We start from the raw sequence: 19,914 nt of genomic DNA on the forward strand, positions 1-19,914 counted from the left end.
CAATGGCAGTGTGTGACCAACAGCAATTCCCTGCATCTGTTTTGGCCTCAGTTTTGCCATATGTGAAATTATGTCAATAATTCAAAAACATCACTAGATGTTCCCTAAGATCCACTCAGGCATCCTATGTTATACATGCACAAGCACAGATGCCCACACAAGGCAGGGGCTTGGAGAGGGAGAGAGGGAGAAAAAGAAAGAAAAGATAATGTAGCTATTTGTTATTTGCCTGCTCAGTATTCATTGCTGCCTCTTTGGGTCATAAGGCCTGATTTGTTTTTATTGCAAAGCCACCCCTCTTCCTCTTCTACTCTTAGTCCATGACACTGGGTGAGTCTCAACTCAGTTCTAGGAGTGGAGAATGTAACTCAGGCTTGGCCAATGAAAGCACTGGCATCCTCCACCTTGATGATTAGGTCAGGGATGGATGCACGACCTAAAGGAGTCCTGTTAAAATAAATCTCAGGACATCAGCAAGAGCTACTCTTTCCCAGTGAGATTGAATCTGGAAGGTCGTTGGCTTAGTTGGAGTTGCCATAGTAATTCTGCCACCAGTGGTAAAGTCAGTGAAAGAAGAGCCAAGAGACAGAGAGAAACTAAATCCTGATGACTCACCGGCATCCCGAGACCAATGATTCTAAACAGGAATTCTCTTTCAGGCAGTGTTTCGGTTTGGGCTTCTGCACAAGCAGATAATGAGACAAGATTTCTAGTGCAAGTAATTGATTTGGGAGATGATCCAAAGAAAACTAATAGGGAAGTGGGGCAGTGAGACAGAGAAGGGAATGAAGCCAATAAGGGATGATGTGGTAGGCAGAATTTTGGCCCCTAAAGATGTCACCATCCCAATCCCCAGAATCTGTGACTGTGTTAGGTTACAAGTCAAAGGTGAATTAATGTTGCAGATGGAATTAAGTTTGCTAATCATCTGACCTGACAGGGAGAATTTCCTGGAATATCGAGGTGGCCCTAATGCAATTACAAGGTCCTTAAAGGTGGAAGAGGGAGGTCAGAGTCAGAGGGAGATTTGAAGATGCTGTAATACTGGCTTTGAGGATGGAAGACGGAGTCACAAGCCAAGGAATGCAGGCGGCCAGCAAAAGATGGAAAAGACAAGGAAACAAAATCTTCCCTGGAGACTCCAGAAAGGAAAGCACTTCGCTGAAACCTTGATCTTAGCCCATTTCTGACCTCTGAGCTTCATAACCATAAAGTAAGAATGTTTTAATCCACTTAGGTTGTGGTCATCTTTCACAGCAGCCACAGGAAACTAACATGAGTGTGTTATCAAGTCAGTGACTGTATGGGCAGCTGGAGCTCCACCCCGCTGGGAAGCTCCGAGAGACAGTGCAGGGCATGCTTCAAAGTGGCTTCAATCCAAGGTGAGAAAGCTGGGGCATTCGTCTCCCAGCCTACAGTCATCTGTGGTTGAGGGCTGTTTCCAGGCACGCTATCTAGCACTTCCATATTGTCAGAGTGGTATTCATAGATAGACAGCAAGCCCACAGGCAGAAAGTCTCTGCAATAAGAAGCCTTTGGTGGCCGGGCGCAGTGGCTCATGGCTGTAATCCCAGCACTTTGGGAGGCCGAGGCCAGTGGATCACAAGGTCAGGAGATCGAGACCATCCTGGCTAACATGGTGAAACCCGTCTCCACTAAAAATACAAAAAAATAATTAGCCGGGAGTGGTGGCAGATGCCTGTAGTCCCAGCTACTCAGGAGGCTGAGGCAGGAGAATGGCGTGAACCTGGGAGGCGGAGCTTGCAGTGAGCCGAGATCGCACCACTGCACTCCAGCCTGGGCGACTGAGCAAGACTCCATCTCAAAAAAAATAAATAAATAAAAAATAAGCCTTTGGTGTGTAGAGGGAAAGTCCAAGGACAACAGCATCTGCCACAAGCACCTCTTAGAGATAAATAGCTGGGCCAGGAGTGGTGGGGTTCGGGACATGGATTTTAATTATCATGATAATTGGGGGCTTCTACTAGTATTTATGGGCTGGAGCTGGGTATGTTGAACAACCCACAGTATTTGGGATAATTCTGTACCAAGATTTATCTCACCCAACATGCCAGAAGCACCTCCTTAAGAAACACTGGCCGAGACCAACCCGCTCTCTTCCTAGGCCATTGCATCAGGCTAACCAATGTATTTCCTTCCTCCGTGAGCTGGTTTGGAATGAATTCCTCTTCACTTAGCCCAAAGAACTTCAAGTGCTACTCGTAGATGACAGAGAGACATAGATATATGGAGAGCTAGGTATTCCTTTCTGTAAAACTGTCCAACAATTTCTTTCAGAAGAAAAGAGAAAGCCAGCAATCCACAACAGCTTGGACTAGATTCCCATCCATTCTTCACACTTTTTTGCACAGTGTTGAAAGCAACGTAAAATCAGCTCAGCCCAGTCAGAACATTCTGTCATGAAGTAACAGAGACGCGTTCCAAAAGGAAGGAAAAGGGGATTGCAATGTGCTTTTTCACTCCCCAAAGGCACATACACCATAAGCCGGTAAATGTTCAAAGATCAAAACAAGAGCCAAGCAACCTGCTGCCTAAGCCTGTCCTGCTGATGCCCATGTCAGCAAATGAAGGACAGGTGAGGAAGAAAGACGTTGAGATTTTTAAATGGAAAGGATGCGGGGAAGAAAATATTTTATTTTCTTGCTTTAAAATACTCCATGGAATTTTTCAGCATCTGTAAGCTTTAATCAGCCTTCCACTTGAACTCTGGAGTGGAAGAAGCCGTATTATCAACATGCGTTTCAGAAGCAGGTGACCCTGAAGGAGGGATGCAGAGGGGAGAATCTGGGAAGCTGATGGGACAGGCCCAGGGTGACCCATACATCACTTCTCTCAGGGGCCCACCTTAGCGAATTTCTTAAGGTATTTCCTGTATTAGCTTCCTGGGGCTGCCATGACAAATGACCACAAGCTGGGTGGCTTCAAACACCAAAATGTGGCTGGGCTCGGTGGCTTATGCCTCTAATTCCAGCTTCTGGGAGGCTGAGGTGGACGGATCACGAGGTCAGGAGTTCAAGACCAGCCTGGCCAACATGGTGAAACCCCATTTCTACTAAAAATACAAAAATTAGCTGAGCACAGTGGCACTCGCCTATAATCCCAGCTACTCGGGAGGCTGAGGCAGGAGAATCACTTGAACCCGGGAGGCGGAGGTTGCAGTGAGCCAAGATTGCACCACTGTACTCCACCCTGGGCAACAGAATGAGACTCCGTCTCAGAAAAAGAAAAAAAAACACACCAAAATGTGGCTGGGCGCGGTGGCTTACACCTGTAATCCCAGCACTTTGGGACGCCAAGGTGGGCGGATCACTTGAGGTCAGGAATTTGAGACCAGCCTGGTCAACATGGTGAAACCCCATCTCTACTAAAAATACAAAAATTATCTGGATGTGGTGGCATGTGCCTGTAGTCCCAGCTACTCGGGAGGCTGAGGCAGGAGAATCACTTGAACCCAGGAGCCAAGATCGTGCCACTGCACTCCAGCCTGGTTAACAGAGCGAGACTCCATCTCACACAAAAAGCAATAATAACAACAAAATGTATTCTCTCCCAGTTCTGGAATCCTGAAGTCTGAAATCAAGGCGTTGCCAGGGCCCTGCTCTCCCTGAAGCCTCTGCTAAGATCTTTCCCTCACACTTAGCTTCTGGTGGCTGCCAGCAACCCTTGAACAACCCTTGCTGTATAGACATATTGCGCCGGTCTCTGCCTGTGTTGTCACGTGGTCTTCTCCTTGTGTGTGCATGTCTCTCCATGTCTAAATTTCTGTCTTCTCATAAGAACACCAGTCATTGGATTCAGGGCCTAATCTAATCCAGTACAACCTCATCATAATGTAATTACGTTTGTAATGGCCCTATGTCCAAAAAGAGAAGCTCTTCGTCAATGCTCAGCCAGTCTTCATCTAGCTGTCATACCCTGGGCATTTCTCCTAAGTCCCCTGCCTCTGAGTGGAGCCTCATTCCCTGGGTCCCGAGAGCCTTTCCTTCCCTTCCCAGTTCAGTGCTACAAGCCGGGTGCCCGAGCTCTCTTGTCAACTGCCTTCTGGCTGAGTTTGGCTGGTGGGAGGCACTGGCAGGGAACTGGTTGAAATATTAGGTTAGTCATATTAAATCACCAATATCTGAACTTTTTTTAACCTGAGAAGTCAATTTCATATAATTTTAAGTAGTTTTTGTTTTGCTGGTTGGACTTCAATTGATAAGGAATTGAGCTTAGCTGTAAAGATTGGCCCTGGTAGAAAGATTGGCCAGCAAAGCTGAAAGTCACTCCCCAGTAAGAAGTAAAAACTACCCATTTTTAGTTCAGCACGGGCTAATTTATTGATCATACTCTTTAATTCCCTCCAGGACAAATCAGCCTTGCTAAAACTGCTAGGAAATGAAGCAGACGTTGTCAGGAGCAGCATGTTATTTAAGAAGTGAAGGAAATATTGGTTTGATTTATAATAATTTGCATTAATGGTTTTAAATCATACTGTTGTAGAATTTTCTCCTTAGTTCAGCTAAAACCAGGTTCTTGTCACATGACCAGGAAAGATTAGGCTCGCAGACACATAGAAGGGTGAGAAAAATGGAATTTTATTGTTTGAAAAGGAAAAAAAAAACACAGCAAAGCGAGAGAGGTTCCTGTAAACAGGCCCACATCTGACAGACTAAATCCCAGGTTACCACCCAGGAACAGGAGAGGCCAGGGTTCTCCCCACTGCAAACAACCAGAGCTTCCCCAAGACCCTGCCCCATCCTCCCAATGGGCAGGCAGGTTGCAGATTCTCCAGGGACCCCTTTTTACTTGGCTGTCTCAATAATACCTACTAGTAAAAATGCAGGTCTTAGGCTTGTGGGAACCTAAACTACCATTCTTTTATTTTGAAACCACGATCTAACATCTAAGTTAATGTATCCTTCTTTCAAGTTGTCTGTTTGAAAGGCTGTGACCTTTTTCCAGGATTAACATCAAAACATCTCTCAAGAACCTCCCTGACACAGCTTTTCAGACCCACCTTTTTAGTCCTAGGATAATTTCACTGACATTGACAACTCACTTTATTCGTGGGATTAATCGCAAACTGACTCCTCGTTGTTACAAAAGGTTGATCTCTCCCTCAGATGGAATGTGTTGTCACCACTCTTTAATATTCTAAACAAGGCCTGAAAAAAGGTGTTTGCCACATGCTTTAAGCCATCATAGAAGCAAGAGTGTAAACTCACAGCCAGCTACTCAGAAGAGGCCAATTTTTATTTAGAAATTTAAGTTCTGTTACATTCATTTATTTTTAAAGTACCTTGATTTTATAATTCCACCTATTTATGACAAAACCACTGTGTTTTTCATAGGAAGTACAAAATTCATTTGGCAAAGAAGTGTGAAAATGAATGAAGTTCTGCTCCAGCTCAGCTTCAGAGGAACCAAAGCCACTTGTACCACAGAGGATTCTGCAAGGTCCCAACTGATCCCCAGATGGCTTCCTACTAACTCTCACAGAGCTGAATCACACACCATTAGATTCACTGCTTAGGTTTGGTGTTATTGGAGGGCCTGCCCCAATATATGGACATGTCATGAGATGAGGAAATGACCCATCACCCTATGGAGTCCGCCATCTGTTTTTTTTTTTTTTTTTTTTTTTTTTTTTTTAGACGGAGTTTTGCTGTTGTTGCCTAGGGTGGAATGCAATGGCGCAATCTCGGCTCACCACAACCTCTGCCTCCCAGGTTCAAGCAATTCTCCTGCCTCAGCCTTCTGAGTAGCTGGGATTACAGGCATGCATCACCACACCAGGCTAATTTTGCCTCGCGCCTATAATCCCAGCACTTTAGGAGGCCGAGGCGGGTGGATCACCTGAGGTCGGGAGTTCGAGACCAGCCTGACCAACATGAAGAAACTCCGTCTACTAAAAATACAAAATTAGTCCACCATCTTTTATCATCTTGATTAGATACACTGTGGGAAGCACAGAGCAGTAGCCTGGGCAAAGGGGCTTGGGTAGACAAGCTTTGATGCATGAGTTGGCTGCAGAAACACCAGAAGCATTAAAGAGTTTGGCATTGAGCTGCTGAGCTCAGGAGGTAGCTGCAGACACAGGGCTCCCGGCTGAGCCCTGGAGGTGGTGGGAACATGGGGCTGTGGCAGCCTCAGGGCCTGTGTCAGCCAGGTGGCCCTTGAGCAGGGGAGCAGAGTCGCTATGAGTGTTATGAGAAAAAAGTTTTATTGTAGAAATTAGACCTTATATAGTTGTGGAGGGAGCTGAAGAAGCCAAAGTCTCAGGGGCAGGGGGTGCGAAGAGAGGATCCTTGGTGGCGACACCAGCCAGTCACTTTGAAAAGCCAAACACACCTTGCTGCCAAATGAGGCCACAAAGGTAGAGTTCAGGAAGGGGGTTGCCGCTGTCACTGTCACCTCTTAGGGTCTGCAGCCAAACACCTAGGAAGGCCAGCAGTCAGGATCACAGGCTCAGCAGACGAGAGGACAGAGATCCCCAGCTGAAAACCCCAAGCGACCGCTACATCTACCCACCACCGCATCTGGCTGATCAAAAGGCCTCCAGACAGCAACGGCAATGGCTTCACGTCTGCTTTTAAAATCTCACTCAAATTTCCCTTTGGGCTAGCTCTAACTCAAAACCACGCGGGCACCTTTCAGCTGTAGATTCTGAAGAAGTCTGTTAATGGAAACATGGTCTCATTAGAATAATCGGGGAGTGGATAGGTTAGATTATTGATTGGAAATATTCATTCTTCAGCCTCCCATCCTCCCATGAAGGATAGAGTGTATTTTCCTATTCCTTGACTTTAAGTTTGTCCATGTGCCTTGCTTCAGCCAGCAGAATGAGGCGATTGAGGATGTGCCAATTCTAAGCCTAGGATTAAGAGGCTTCATGGGTTTCCACTCAAATCATTTTGCTGTGCCATGAACATGAGACTAGACTGCCAGGTTGGACTCCTGCTCTTAAGAGGAGGATGAGAGACATGGGCAGAGCTGAACCACTCCAGCTGAACCCACTATACATCAGCCAAATGCTGGCTGACCCCCAGATGTGTGAGCAAACCTACCAAAATCAGCAGACCCTGACTAATCAACCCAACCTAGATTAGCTGACCCCCTGCTGACTCCCAGATGCATGAATTACATAAATGCCTACTATTGTATGCCACTGAGCTTGTGTGGTTGTGTCTTACACCGCATTACTATGCCCATAAGAAACCAGAACAGAAATTGGTACCAGAAGTGGAGTGCTACTCTAACAAAAACCCAAGATATGTTGAATTGGTTTGGGGACCAGTGGAAGGAAGTAGAGAAACCTAAAGAGGCTGAGAAGATGATGAGAAAAAATAACTTGAGGATGCCGAACAGTAATGATTCATGTTATGGAGTCTGAAATAGAAAATGTACCTAATTAACTTATGAATCTAGGCATGGACATCTCCAGGCAGAATACTGAAAGTGTGGGTTGGTTGCTTTTGACTTCAAAAAAGAGATGAGCTCAGAAAAGAACTGGCCAGTTTGTAAGCAGAATTTGGAGGGAATATGAAGAATTTGGAACGTGCTGAGTTAGAAAATAAAACTGTTTCTCATTTCCAGCCTTTCCAGTCAGCAAAATATTTTCAAATTAGGATACAGCCTGGGAGCAATAATCAACCCCAGGGTGCTTCCAGCAAGGCCTGACCTCAGAGTAAAAACCAAATCAAACACACAGTTGCAAGATACATTGTTAAGAACTTCATAAGAATTAAAGTGGAGTCTAGTAATCCTTTCAATTGTTCAAAAAAATTTTTAGAAAACTTAAGGGTGGGGTGTGAGAGCAGTCTGATACACCACCTATAATACCAGTAAGTACATCGAGAAAGGAATATTTTTAAATGAATTATGGATATGGTTTTTGGTACATAGACTAGACTGAAACCAAATATACATAAAACACACAAATTTTTCTAAGAGAGCCAGAAACTGTTCCAAATATAAAAGGATCCCTGGGCTCCTGTATTTGAGTTCTCCAGAACTCTGAAGAGTTCGATAGCTGGATGGATAGATAGATAGATAGATAGATAGATGATAGGAGGGATGGAGAAGGATTGATTTTAAGGAATTGGATCATATAATTGTGGAAGTTGTCAAGTTCAAAATCTGAGTTCTCCAGAACTCTGAAGAGTTCGATAGATGGATGGATAGATAGATAGATAGATAGATAGATAGATAGATAGATGATAGGAGGGATGGAGAAAGATTGATTTTAAGGAATTGGATCATATAATTGTGGAAGTTGTCAAGTTCAAAATCTGAGTTCTCCAGAACTTTGAAGAGTTCAATATATAGATAGAGAGAGAGAGACACAGATATGGGGGGATGGAGAAGGATTGATTTTAAGGAATTTGATCATATAATTGTAGAAGTTCGTAAGTCCAAAATCTGAGTTCTCCAGAACTCTGAAGAGTTTAGATAGATAGATAGATAGATAGATAGATAGATAGATAGATGATAGATAGATAGATAGATGATAGATAGAGAGATAGATAGATAGATGATAGATAGAGAGAAGAGAGATAGATAGAGAGAGAGAGAGAGAGAGAAAAATGATAGATATGGAGCGATGGAGAAGGATTGATTTTAAGGAATTTTAAGGAATTGGATCATATAATTGTGGAAGCTGGCAAGTCCAAAATCTGTAGGGAAGGTCAGCAGGCTTGTGACCCAGGGAAGAGTCAGTGTCGCAGCTCTAGTCCAAAGGCAATTTACAGACAGAATTTTCTCTTCTCCAGAGGAGATAGTCTTTTTTCAGCCTTCAGCTGATTGGATGAGGCCCACCCACATTATAGAGGGTCATCTGCATTACTCAAAATCTACTAGTTTAAATATTATTCCCATCTAAAAATTGACCAAATATCTGGATTCCATGGTCTAGCTAACTTAACACCCAAAAGTAACGATCACAGTCCCAACTTTCTTCAAAATGAAAGCCACTGGGAAACTTTCTGGGCCACCAATAGAGCATATTTTCTAAAGTCTTTTTCAGAAGCGACCCAGGAGATGACACAAAAGGGAGAGGAACTCAGAGAACAGAGCCAAGACTTGTGCCAAACAATGGAATGAGGAACTAGACTCAGTGACCTGAACCTGGGGCTAATCAGAGAACACTCACTGTCATCAATGCAGGGAAGCCTGGCAACATTTGCCAAGTGAGATTTCAAAATTGCTATGGACCAGTGACTAATACGTGCCTCCCATTCTTATCCCTTTTACCTAGGTGTGTTTACTGTAAGTATCCTGTCCTCATTTTACTATATTATTCTGAATATGTGTGTAGAGGAGAGAAATCAATGTGTTCTTTTACTTCGAAAGGAGTAAAGAGGAGTTAACATCTGGCCCTGATGTAGACCATGAGATCTTCACCTTTGAGTCTAACACCATGATTGGATGAAACTTTTGGAATCTTTCTATTGAGGTTAACATATTTTGATTAATATTATTAATAAGAGGGTGATTGTATCAACTTATTATTCAGACATATTCATTTTCTCCTCCCCCAATACACACACACACACACACACAAAATAGCAGAGTATGTATTACTGCCTCTAGACTCTAGGAATGCCATATGACTTGCTTTGGTCAACAAAGCAATGTGGAATTGATGGTGTATCAGGCCTGAGCCTAGCCCTTTTGAGGTCTCATGTGTTTCCACTTGCTTTCTTCATGGGAAAACATGTCCAGGTGAGCTTGCTGGTCACATAAGGAAAACAATAGTCACAAGGCAGTGGAGATGAGCCCAGTATAGATCAGCTGACCCGCCAATTCATAGATGCATGAGCAAGTCCAGGCAAGATTGGAAAAGCCAAGGCAAATAAGTTGAGCCTAGATTAGATAATCTATCCCCAGACACATGATACAAGATAAATAAGCTTTTTGTTGTATAAAGTTGAGATTTTTCTGGGTTAGTCCATTTGTGTTGCTATAAAGGAAACCTTAGGCTGGGTAATTTATAAAGAAAAGAGGCTTATTTGGCTCACAGTTCTGCAGGCTGTACAAGAAGCATGGTGCTAGCATCTGCTTCAGGTGAGGGCTTCAGGGAGCTTCCAATCATAGTGAAAGGGAGAGAGGAGCCAGCATATCACATGGCAAGAGAGGGAGCAAGAGAAAGGAGAGAAGGTGCCAGGCTCTTTTAAACAGCCAAATCTCATGTGCACTAATAGAGTAAGAATTCCCTTATTGCCTCAAGGAAGGGACCAAGCCATTTATGAGAAATATGTCCCCAAGACAAAAAAGTCACTAACCAGGCCCCATCTCCAACATTGGGGGTCAAATATCTCCCTCCCTCCCCCTTCCTTCCTCCCTTCCTTCCTTTTTCTTTCTTTTCTTTTCTTTTCCCTTCCTTCCTTCCTTTTTCTTTCTTTTCTTTTCTTTTTCCTTCCTTCATTCCTTCCTTCCTTCCTTCCCTGACACAAACACCACTCACCAAGCCCCACCTCCAACATTGGGAGTCAAATTTCTCTTTCTTTCTTTCTTTCTTTCTTTCTTTCTTTCTTTCTTTCTTTCTTCTTTCTTTCTTTCCTTCCTTCCTTCCCTCCTTCCTTCTTTCCTTTCTTTTTCTTTTCTTCCTTCCTTCCTTGTTCTTTCCTTCCTTCTTTCTTTTTCTTTTCTTTCCTTCCTTCCCTCTTTCCTTCCTTCTCTCTCTCTTTCTTTCTTTCGACAGGTTCTGGCTTTGTCACCCAGGCTGGAGTGGAGTGTGGTGGCATGACCTCTGCCTTCTAGGCTCAAGCCATCCTCCCACCTCAGCCTCCCGAGTAGCTGGGACTACAGACTCATGCCACCATACCCAGCCGTGAATCAAATTTCAACATGAGATTTGGAGGGGACAAATATTCAAACTATATCACTTTCTGATTGCTTGTGATACAACATTCTTGTGAGCATAAGACATCTATACAAGAAGTAAGCTGGAAAAAGCTTTAGGAGAATTAATATGGGAGGGAAAATAATATTTAATGATGGCTTATAACATTGTACTTTTTAAAATTCTTAGTAAAAAATAAGATGAGATAGAATATTGACAGATGCCTCATATTTAATGTAATGAAAGCTAAATTCCTGTTCCCACTCCCACGCTTCCACCATCACCACTTCCCACTGTCTTCACCAACTTGAAAAATGGCAACTTCATTCTACCAGTTGCTCATGTCAAAACCTTAAAGCTATCCTTGATTTCTCTCTTTCTCTCACTTCTCAAATCCGATTCATCAGCAAATTCACTTAGTGCTTCCTTTAAAATATATCCAGAATCAAAAAATGTATCTCATCCCTACTACCTGCTTCAAGCCATAATCATCCTTGGTCTTGACTTTGGCCATCCTTTGGCCACCCCCGACATCTTCCTGCTTCTCATGTGCCCCCCTACACTTCATTTTCCAGAGGAGAGCCAGTATCCTTCCAGAACAAGTCAGATCATGCCATTATTTTTCTCACAACCTTACGATGACCGCCCCCTCGCCACCATCACTTAGAATAAGATTTCTTACAACAGCCCACAGAGACCTAAGTGATCTAGATTCTGCCCCTTACCTCTTTGACATCAGCTCTTACCACAGTCACCCTTGCTGGTTCTACTGCAGTTGCACCAGTTTTTGTAGCAGACACTGTCAGTGCTCAGGCCACATCCCCACAACACTCACGGGTTCTCAACTCATTTGTGTCTTCCTGCTATAAGTACCTGTGGCTCTTGGCCTGAGTACTTTCTCTGGCATGCTGGGCCTACACTCAGGAAAGGCACAGTGCTGCAAAGCAGCCCTCAGCCAATGTCAGACTCGATTTGGAGAATCAATATCTCTGCTTCCACATCCCTTGGGTGGGAAAATACTGAGAGCTTATTTGACATGCCGTCCTGGGTCCTGAGCAGGACTGAGCCACTGGTGCCCGTGGTGACAGCTTGCTCATTCATGCACCTAGTATTTTCTTCTTCCCTTCCCTGTCTCACTTTCCTTCTCTACCAGGCTTTCTGGGATCACCTCCCAAGTATTCTACTTATACTCAAATCCTTGTCTCAGAGTCTGCCTTGGGAAAAACCCAATCCAATATAGCTTTCTTGCTGTTTCCTAAACATGCCAAGTATACTGCAGGGCCTATGCACTGACTTTTAACTCTACCCCTAATGCTCTTCTTCCATATAGCTGAATGGCTCACTCCCGTGCTCACTCGGGTCTCCACTCAAATGTTACTTTATCCAAGGCCTTCCCCAACAAGCACACTTTCCCTCATTCTTATTCTTATTCTTAATCTTTTTTTTTTTTTTTTTTTTTTTGAGACAGAGTTTCACTCTTGTTGCCCAGGCTGGAATGTAATGGTGCGATCTCGGCTCACCACAACCTCTGCCTCACAGGTTCAAGCAATTCTCCTGCCTCAGCCTCTCGAGTAGCTGAGATTACAGGCACGTGCCACCACACCCAGCTAATTTTGTATTTTTAGTAGAGACAGCGTTTCAGCATGTTGGCCAGGATGGTCTCAATACCTTGACCTCGTGATCTGCCCACCTCGGCCTCCCAAAGTGCTGGGATTACAGGCATGAGCCACCGCGCCTGGCCTCATTATTCTTCTTAACACTTTCACCCTGGTTATTTGTTGTTGGTGGTCTTCCCCACTAAAATGTCCCTGTGTGAGAGCAGAGAATTTGCCTGCATTGATCACTGCTGTACATTTCATTCCCAGCACCTAGGACGTGCCTGGCACATAGTAGGTGCTCAATAAACATTTGTTGAATTAATAGTTTTTTTTTTATTTCTCTTTCTCTCACTTCTCACATCCAATTCATCAGCAAATCCACTTGGTGCTTCCTTTAAAATATATGCAGAATCAAAAAATGTATCTAATCCCTACTACCCTGCTTCAGATATTTTTACAGATTTTATTTTTTTACAGATTTTATTTTACAGATTTATATTTTTAAAGATATTAATAACAGCAGCACTTATTGAGGGATTTACATATTTTGACTCCTTTAACTCTCTTGACAAGTACTACTGCTATCCTCACTTCACAGCTGAAGAAACTGAGGCACAGAGACACCTCAGTTTCAGCTGGGCTAAGTAGATTACCCCAGCCACACAACCAAGATAAAGGAGAGATAGAATTTGAACCCAGGCAGTTTGGTTCTAGAGTCCACAGTCTTTGCCATTTTCTTTCTGAGTCCCAGAAGTGTCCACAGTTACACTAGACAGCTGATCAGACCACAAACTCCGTTCTTTTTTCAAGGCTTGAATTTTTACTTTTTGGTAATTTTTTTTTCCAATTATGAAAGCAATACATGTTCATTGCAGGAAATGTGAATATTTAAGAAAAAAATAATAAAGAATATTAATCTCTTAGGAATGCTGTTCACATGTGGTTGTTTTTATTCCAGATTTTTTTCATCTAAGTATGTATGTCAAATATTTGATGCAAAATTAGTATCACGCAATATACTTTTACATTTTGTCTTACTTGTTACAATTTTAATATTGTGTCAGGAAACACTTGTTGTGTTAATATTCTTAGAAAACAGAATTTAAAATGCCTACACAATGGTGCAGTGAACATGGCTTTTAATTCCTTTAGAAATGTTCTTACCCTTAAGTATTTAGCTTGTCTTAGATTTTGGTTTGGAGTAAATGAACATGTACATAAATTTCTGTGTCCGTTGCTGGATTACTCATTAGGACAATTCCTAGTAGCAGAACAGCTGAGTCAGAGGGCCTGCATGTGGCTGATACGGGGCTTGATTTATACTTGCAGATGGTGCTTCCAAAGTATTTGACCAATATGCCTTCCCCCCCGTGGTAGAGAAGACCCCGGTGCTCCCTTGCTAGAGGTTGTGTGGCTGAGTCACGCTGCCTCCCCAGCACACACAAAATGGATCTTACGGATGAGAAAATAAGGCTTAGACCAGCTGGGTAACTTAGGTGAGATTAGTGACAAAACCAAGCAGGGACAACAAATTGTGTTTCCTCCAAACCAGAAGAAAGAGACACGAACCAAGTGACACCCAACTGGCAGAGATACCACAGCTTGAAATGTCACCTCTCCGCCCACCAACTCCACCCCAGCCCCTGGCCACCCACAGACTCTCTTGCAAAGCAAACACAGCATACTATGTCTTCAGCGATTCCAGAAACTTCGCCTCTTGGAACCTGCTGGAACATTTCCAAATCATGGCCAAATTATAATTTCTCTCACCCACACAGTCACCAAATGACCCATGTGATGAGGAATTTGCTATCCACTGCAGACAAGATCCAACACCAATAAAACGTCCTGGCCCCCGGCTGTTCAAAGGAAAGCCTCTGTTTTTAAACCTCGTATTAAAAATAAATACATAAATTTGACAGCTGTCAGCAAGACATACGTGAACTAGAAACTCAGGTCGTTGTCTTTTGCCTTTTTCTTAAAACAAGATGGGGCTTCTGATCTCTGTTGTGATTGGAGTCACAGCAGAGGGACCACAGCTTGTTTTGGGACTATAGTCAAAGCTATCACTGGAAGAGCTGTTTGTATTGCTATGCCAAAGCTGGGCTGCATATTAAAATATTCCCACTTCTCCTTTTGTAACTTGGAGTTTCTCATTTCTTTTTCCAAATGTCTATCAAAAATAATCTTTTTTTAAAAGAATAGCAACTTAGCCCTTGAATCATTAATTTTATTTTTTTAATCTACTTTAAAAATATATATATATATATTTAAATATAGAGATTGTCTTAGTCCATTCAGGCTGCTATAATGAAGTATCATAGACTGAGTGGCTCATACACAACAGAAGTTTATTTGTCACAGCCTTGGAGGCTGGAAGTCAGAGATCAGGCTACTGGTATGGTTGGGTTCTGGTGAGGGCTCCCTTCCAGGTTGCAGACGGCTGCCAACTTCTCATTGCATCCTTGCACGGTAGAAAGAGAGCTACCAAGTTCTCTGGCCTCTTCTTATTAAGACGCTAATCCCATTTATGAGGACTCCACCCTCATGACCTCCCAAAGCTCCCAGTACCAAGTACCATCATCTTGGGATTAGAGTTTCAACATATAAATTTTGAGGGGAAAATAAATATTCAGCCCATTGCAGATATAATGCATTAATTCTGTTTTCATCGTCCACTTTGGAAATAGATATATTCAAAGATAGATATAATGCATAAGTTTCCAATTCCTTTTTTTTTTTTTTTTTTTTGAGACGGAGTTTTGCTCTTGTTGCCCAGGCTGGAGTGCAATGGCGCAATCTATGGCTCACCACAACCTCTGCCTCCTGGGTTCAAGCAATTCTCCTGCCTCAGCCTCCCGAGCAGCTGGGATTACAGGCATGTGCCACCACACTCGGCTAATTTTTTATGTATTTTTAGTAGAGACGGGGTTTCTCCATGTTGGTCAGGGTGGTCTCAAACTCCCAACCTCAGGTGATCCACCTGCCTTGGCCTCCCAAAGTGCTGGGATTACAGGTGTGAGCCTCCGCACCTGGCTCCAATTCTTTTTTAATTGGTTAGGATCAACTACATAAAGGGTAGCAAACTTCTGTAACCAAATGCAGGGTTTTACAGAGCTTGAGAGGTCTCTACGATTTGTCATCTTTTAGATATTTTTTCCTTTTAATCTTTATACTTTTATTTCGAACTTTCATTTAATTTTTTAGTTGAAATGAAAGTTAGACTTAACTGCAAACACTTTAAGATGAGCTCAGTTTCCTGCTCACATATTGTCTTCAGAACCCCATTCCCCACTGGCATCTGATGCCCAGCCAGTTCTCGGTACACATTTGTCATCTGTTTAGCAAAGAAGAAAGCCTCACAGATGTGAAGTGACTTACCTAGGCTGCATCAGAAGGCTGACAGAGGCAGGGCCAGAACCTTCTTCTGAGTCAAATCCCGTCCCAACCTCCCTACCCAGAGAGAAAGCCTAGCTAAATTACCTGCAGGCCGGGCCCTATTCCAGGTGCACGGAATTTTATTTTTTTTTTTTTTTTTTTTTTTTTTTGCCTTGCAATGCCACTGGGGGCCGTGTTAAGAACATCCTTAGTTTGGTGCAACTTTAGACTGGTGGATGGTTGTCTAGAAAATATTTTTTCTACTAGAAAATTATTTGTTCAAGCTTTGGGAGAACTCGCAAAAAAATATTTTTAACTTTGTTTAAAAATCATAATTAAAATGCTTCAAAACCCAACCCATGTCCTAATTCCAGTCCTCTCTTCTCCAGAGGAGAGCGTAGGGCTTTTCCTTTCCACCCTGCTGCCCAACCAGTAGCCAGGACCCTTCCCTGGAGAGGTCACCTGCCCACCAACCTGTCCCCTTCAACCCCCAAGTGCAAAGTCACCAGGTGCCAGCTCCCTATACCCCTCACCCCTCACCTGCACTCTCTCCTGATGGTGGCTCCTTGCACCCCTCACTCATGCACATGGGCAGGAAAAGGGAGCCAGTTCCTTGGGCACAGAGCTGCCCCCTAGGCAGAAAGATAAAGATCCACGCCCTACTCACCCCACCTCTGCCCAGACGAAGGAAAGCCGTCATCAACCTTCCACCATCTCCTTGGCAAACTCCAATTTTTTAACCCACACATCCAACATCTATTAAAATATTGATTTGCTTTGTAAATAATATACAAGTGTTTGAATAATTTTATATGTCCTATAAAAATAAAAGTACTGAAATTTGAGATAAAAATAAGTATGAAGAGAAACCCTAATATTTTCTTTCAGTGCCCCCAGGAGACTGCTTATAGAGGTATTTGCTCGCACACACACACACACACACTCCTTGAGGTGTGCACACTCTTCTCAGAACCTTTCCATCTAGTCTGTTCTGGATCCTGGGTCTGTAGCATCAGTGCTCTGTGTCGACCCCTGGGGAGCGGGGAGGGGTGGGCACCCATCAAACAAGCACTTTAGGCACACTTAACCCATCCTGTCCACCGTGGGTAGAATGCTAGAGGAAAAAAATTTTCTCATTTTTTTTTTGCCTCTATCTGCTTTTATATATATTACCAAAGCCCATCCTACTCAGCCTTTAGAATCCTAAAGAATACAATTTATGCAACTTATAGCTGAGGGTATAGGATGGCACTCAGTTCAGTGTCTTTATTTTTCCTTTTTCCTTTCTTAAAAACAGAGCTTTGCTCTGTCACCGAGGCTGGAGTGCAGTGGCGTGATCACGGTTCACTGCAACCTCGAACTTCTGGGCTCTAGCCATCCTCCCTCCTCAGCCTCCTGAGTAGCTGGAACTACAAGTGCATGCCATCAGACCCAGTTATTTTTAAAATTATATTTGTGGAGACAGGGTCTTGCTCAGGGTGATCTCAAACTCCTGGGCCCAAGCCATCCTCCCACCTCAGTCTCCTAAAGTGCTGGAATTACGGGAGTGAGCCACCATGCCCAGCCTCAGTATATTTTTTTGTTTTGTTTTGCTTTGAGATGCAGTCTCGCTCTGTCGCCCAGGCTGGAGTGCAGTGGCGAAATCTCGGCTCACGGCAACTTCCACCTCCCGGGTTCAAGCGATTATCCTGCGTCAGCCTCCGGAGTAGCTGGGATTACAGGTGCGCGCCACCACACCCGGCTAATTTTTGTATTTTTAGTAGAGACGGGGTTTCATCATGTTGGCCAGGCTGGTCTCGAACTCCTGACCTCGTGATCCGCCCGCCTTGGCTTCCCAAAGTGCTGGGATTACAGACGTGAGCCACTGCGCCGGGCCAGCCTCGGTATTTTTAAACCCAAATTATTGCCAGAGAGATTGGTATATTTATTCAGAGGAAAAATACTTGCATTAGTAAGCGAAAATATCTGTCATCGTCACTTTACAGAAAATGAAAAAGGATGAGGATTTTACAAAAACTAGAAATTCCATCTCGGGTGTTTTTCCCCCTCAGCAACGGGCACAGGTCGTTCCAGTTTTGGCCAGGCGGTGGCGCTCGAGGCAAATGGTGCCATGAAACGGTCCCTGGACGCACTGACCCTGAAGATGCTCTCAAAGCACGAGTCCGTTCATCAGAGAGTAGACTTGACACCCATCAGAAACATTCTCGGAGCGCGTTGGTGTGAAGGTGCGGGGAGAGTCGGGGAAGCATCCCGAAGCCCTGCTAGGCGAATCTGTGCTGCTGAGATTACAGGGTCAGCACAAAGCAGAATACAGGACCCGAAAATAATAGCTGCACCAAAAGAATACTTGACCACTGTTTAAGAAGGAATTTGACGAAGAGCAGTCACCGAGTGCAGCCCTGGGCCGGCTAAAGGAAAAGAAAAAAAAAAATCACGTAACTGCAGCTCGGCGGCGGGAATGCCAGGGGGGTCAGAGAAGGGAAACAGGGTGCTTTGCAGCCGCGGTGCAGGCTCAGGGCAATCCCTGCCCAGCACTGAAGTCTAGAGCAGGCTCTGCGGGTAAATAGGAGAAAGTCCTGGCGAGCCTTATTGTGATTCAACATTTAGAATTTTCCCCCAATTCTGACCTTGAGATTTAATAAAAGGCCCTTTCAAGTTACACTGGTTCTCTTTTCATATGGAAATGAATTTGGGGTGATTGTTTTCACTGGTGTCTTATTACTTTACGAAATTATGAGCACCCCTTTGCAAGGAAAAAGACCTTCTGTCCTTTGGATTGCTGTTTAAATACGGGTAATTATCATTCCTATTTAAATAAACTTGAAAAAACAAAAGGAGGCCACGTAGGCAAAAGTTCATTTTGAGGAAGGAAGTTCTCCTAAAAGCTAGGGTAAGTAGATTTTGCTTCAATCTGCATATTTTTCAAGGAAAGACTTTTAAAACGAAATGTTTCTAAAACCTGAAATTTTAAAGGCAAATACATAGTCTTTTTAATAAAGCAAAGCATATTCTGCATTCCCACCTTTTACGAGAATAAAATAAAATATCTAGAGACAAATACATTTGGATTTGTGAAAGGAAAATAAATATTGGGACCACAAAATCACTAAGCTAAAGAGAAAAGTCAAGCTGGAAACTGCTTAGGTCAAACCTGCCTCCCATCCCCCTCTGCTCGCTGAGATGAATGCGTATTTGGTTGCCTCATTTTTAAAAGTTAATCAGAAACTCAAAAGAAGGCAATCATTTGTCTCTTTTTTTTTTTTTTAGACGGAGTTTCGCTCTTGTTGCCCAGGCTAGGGTGCAGGAGCGCTATCTCGGCTCACTGCAACCTCCACCTTCCGGTTTCAAGCCATTCTCCTGCCTCAGCCTCCCGAGTAGCTGGGATTAAAAGTGCACACCACCACGCCTGGCTAATTTTTGTATTTTTAGTAGAGATGGGATTTCACCATGTTGGCCAGGCTAGTCTCGAACTCCTGACCTCATGATCCTCCTGACTCAGCCTCCCAAAGTGCTGGGATTACAGACGTGAGCCACCACACCCGCTCATTTGTCTCTTAACTACCTATGACTTGGAAGCCCCGTCTCTGCTTCAAGTTGTCCTGCCTTTCCAGACCGAACCGAGATACATTTTACATATGTCGATCAATGTCTCATGTCTCCCTAAAATGTATAAACCCAAGCTATTGCCCCGACCACCTTGAACACATGTCGTCAGGACTTCCTGAGGCTGTGTCACCGGTGCACATCCTTATCTATGGCAAAATAAACTTCCTAAATTGACTGAGACTTATCTCAGATAGTTGGGGTTCACAGGTTCATTTTCAATTTCTAGAGAACCTCTAATGGAGTCATAATTATAAAAGCCTCATTCCATTTCTTGGAAATTTGGGGACGGACAGAGAGAGAAGATTGTGATTTACAATGGGGCAATAAGGAAGAATAATGAAAAAAAAAAAAAAAAGAAGAAAAGATCAGCATCCCCTGGAGGAATAACTATGTTTTATGAGGCTGAGCCATGAAGCAACTAACAGAATCATATCCCACACCTCTCCCAGGAATGCTCAAGTTCAAGACAAGCTTTGCAATAAGAGC

This window comes from Nomascus leucogenys, chromosome 25 (genome assembly GCF_006542625.1).
Source record: "Nomascus leucogenys isolate Asia chromosome 25, Asia_NLE_v1, whole genome shotgun sequence".
Lineage (NCBI taxonomy): Eukaryota > Metazoa > Chordata > Mammalia > Primates > Hylobatidae > Nomascus > Nomascus leucogenys.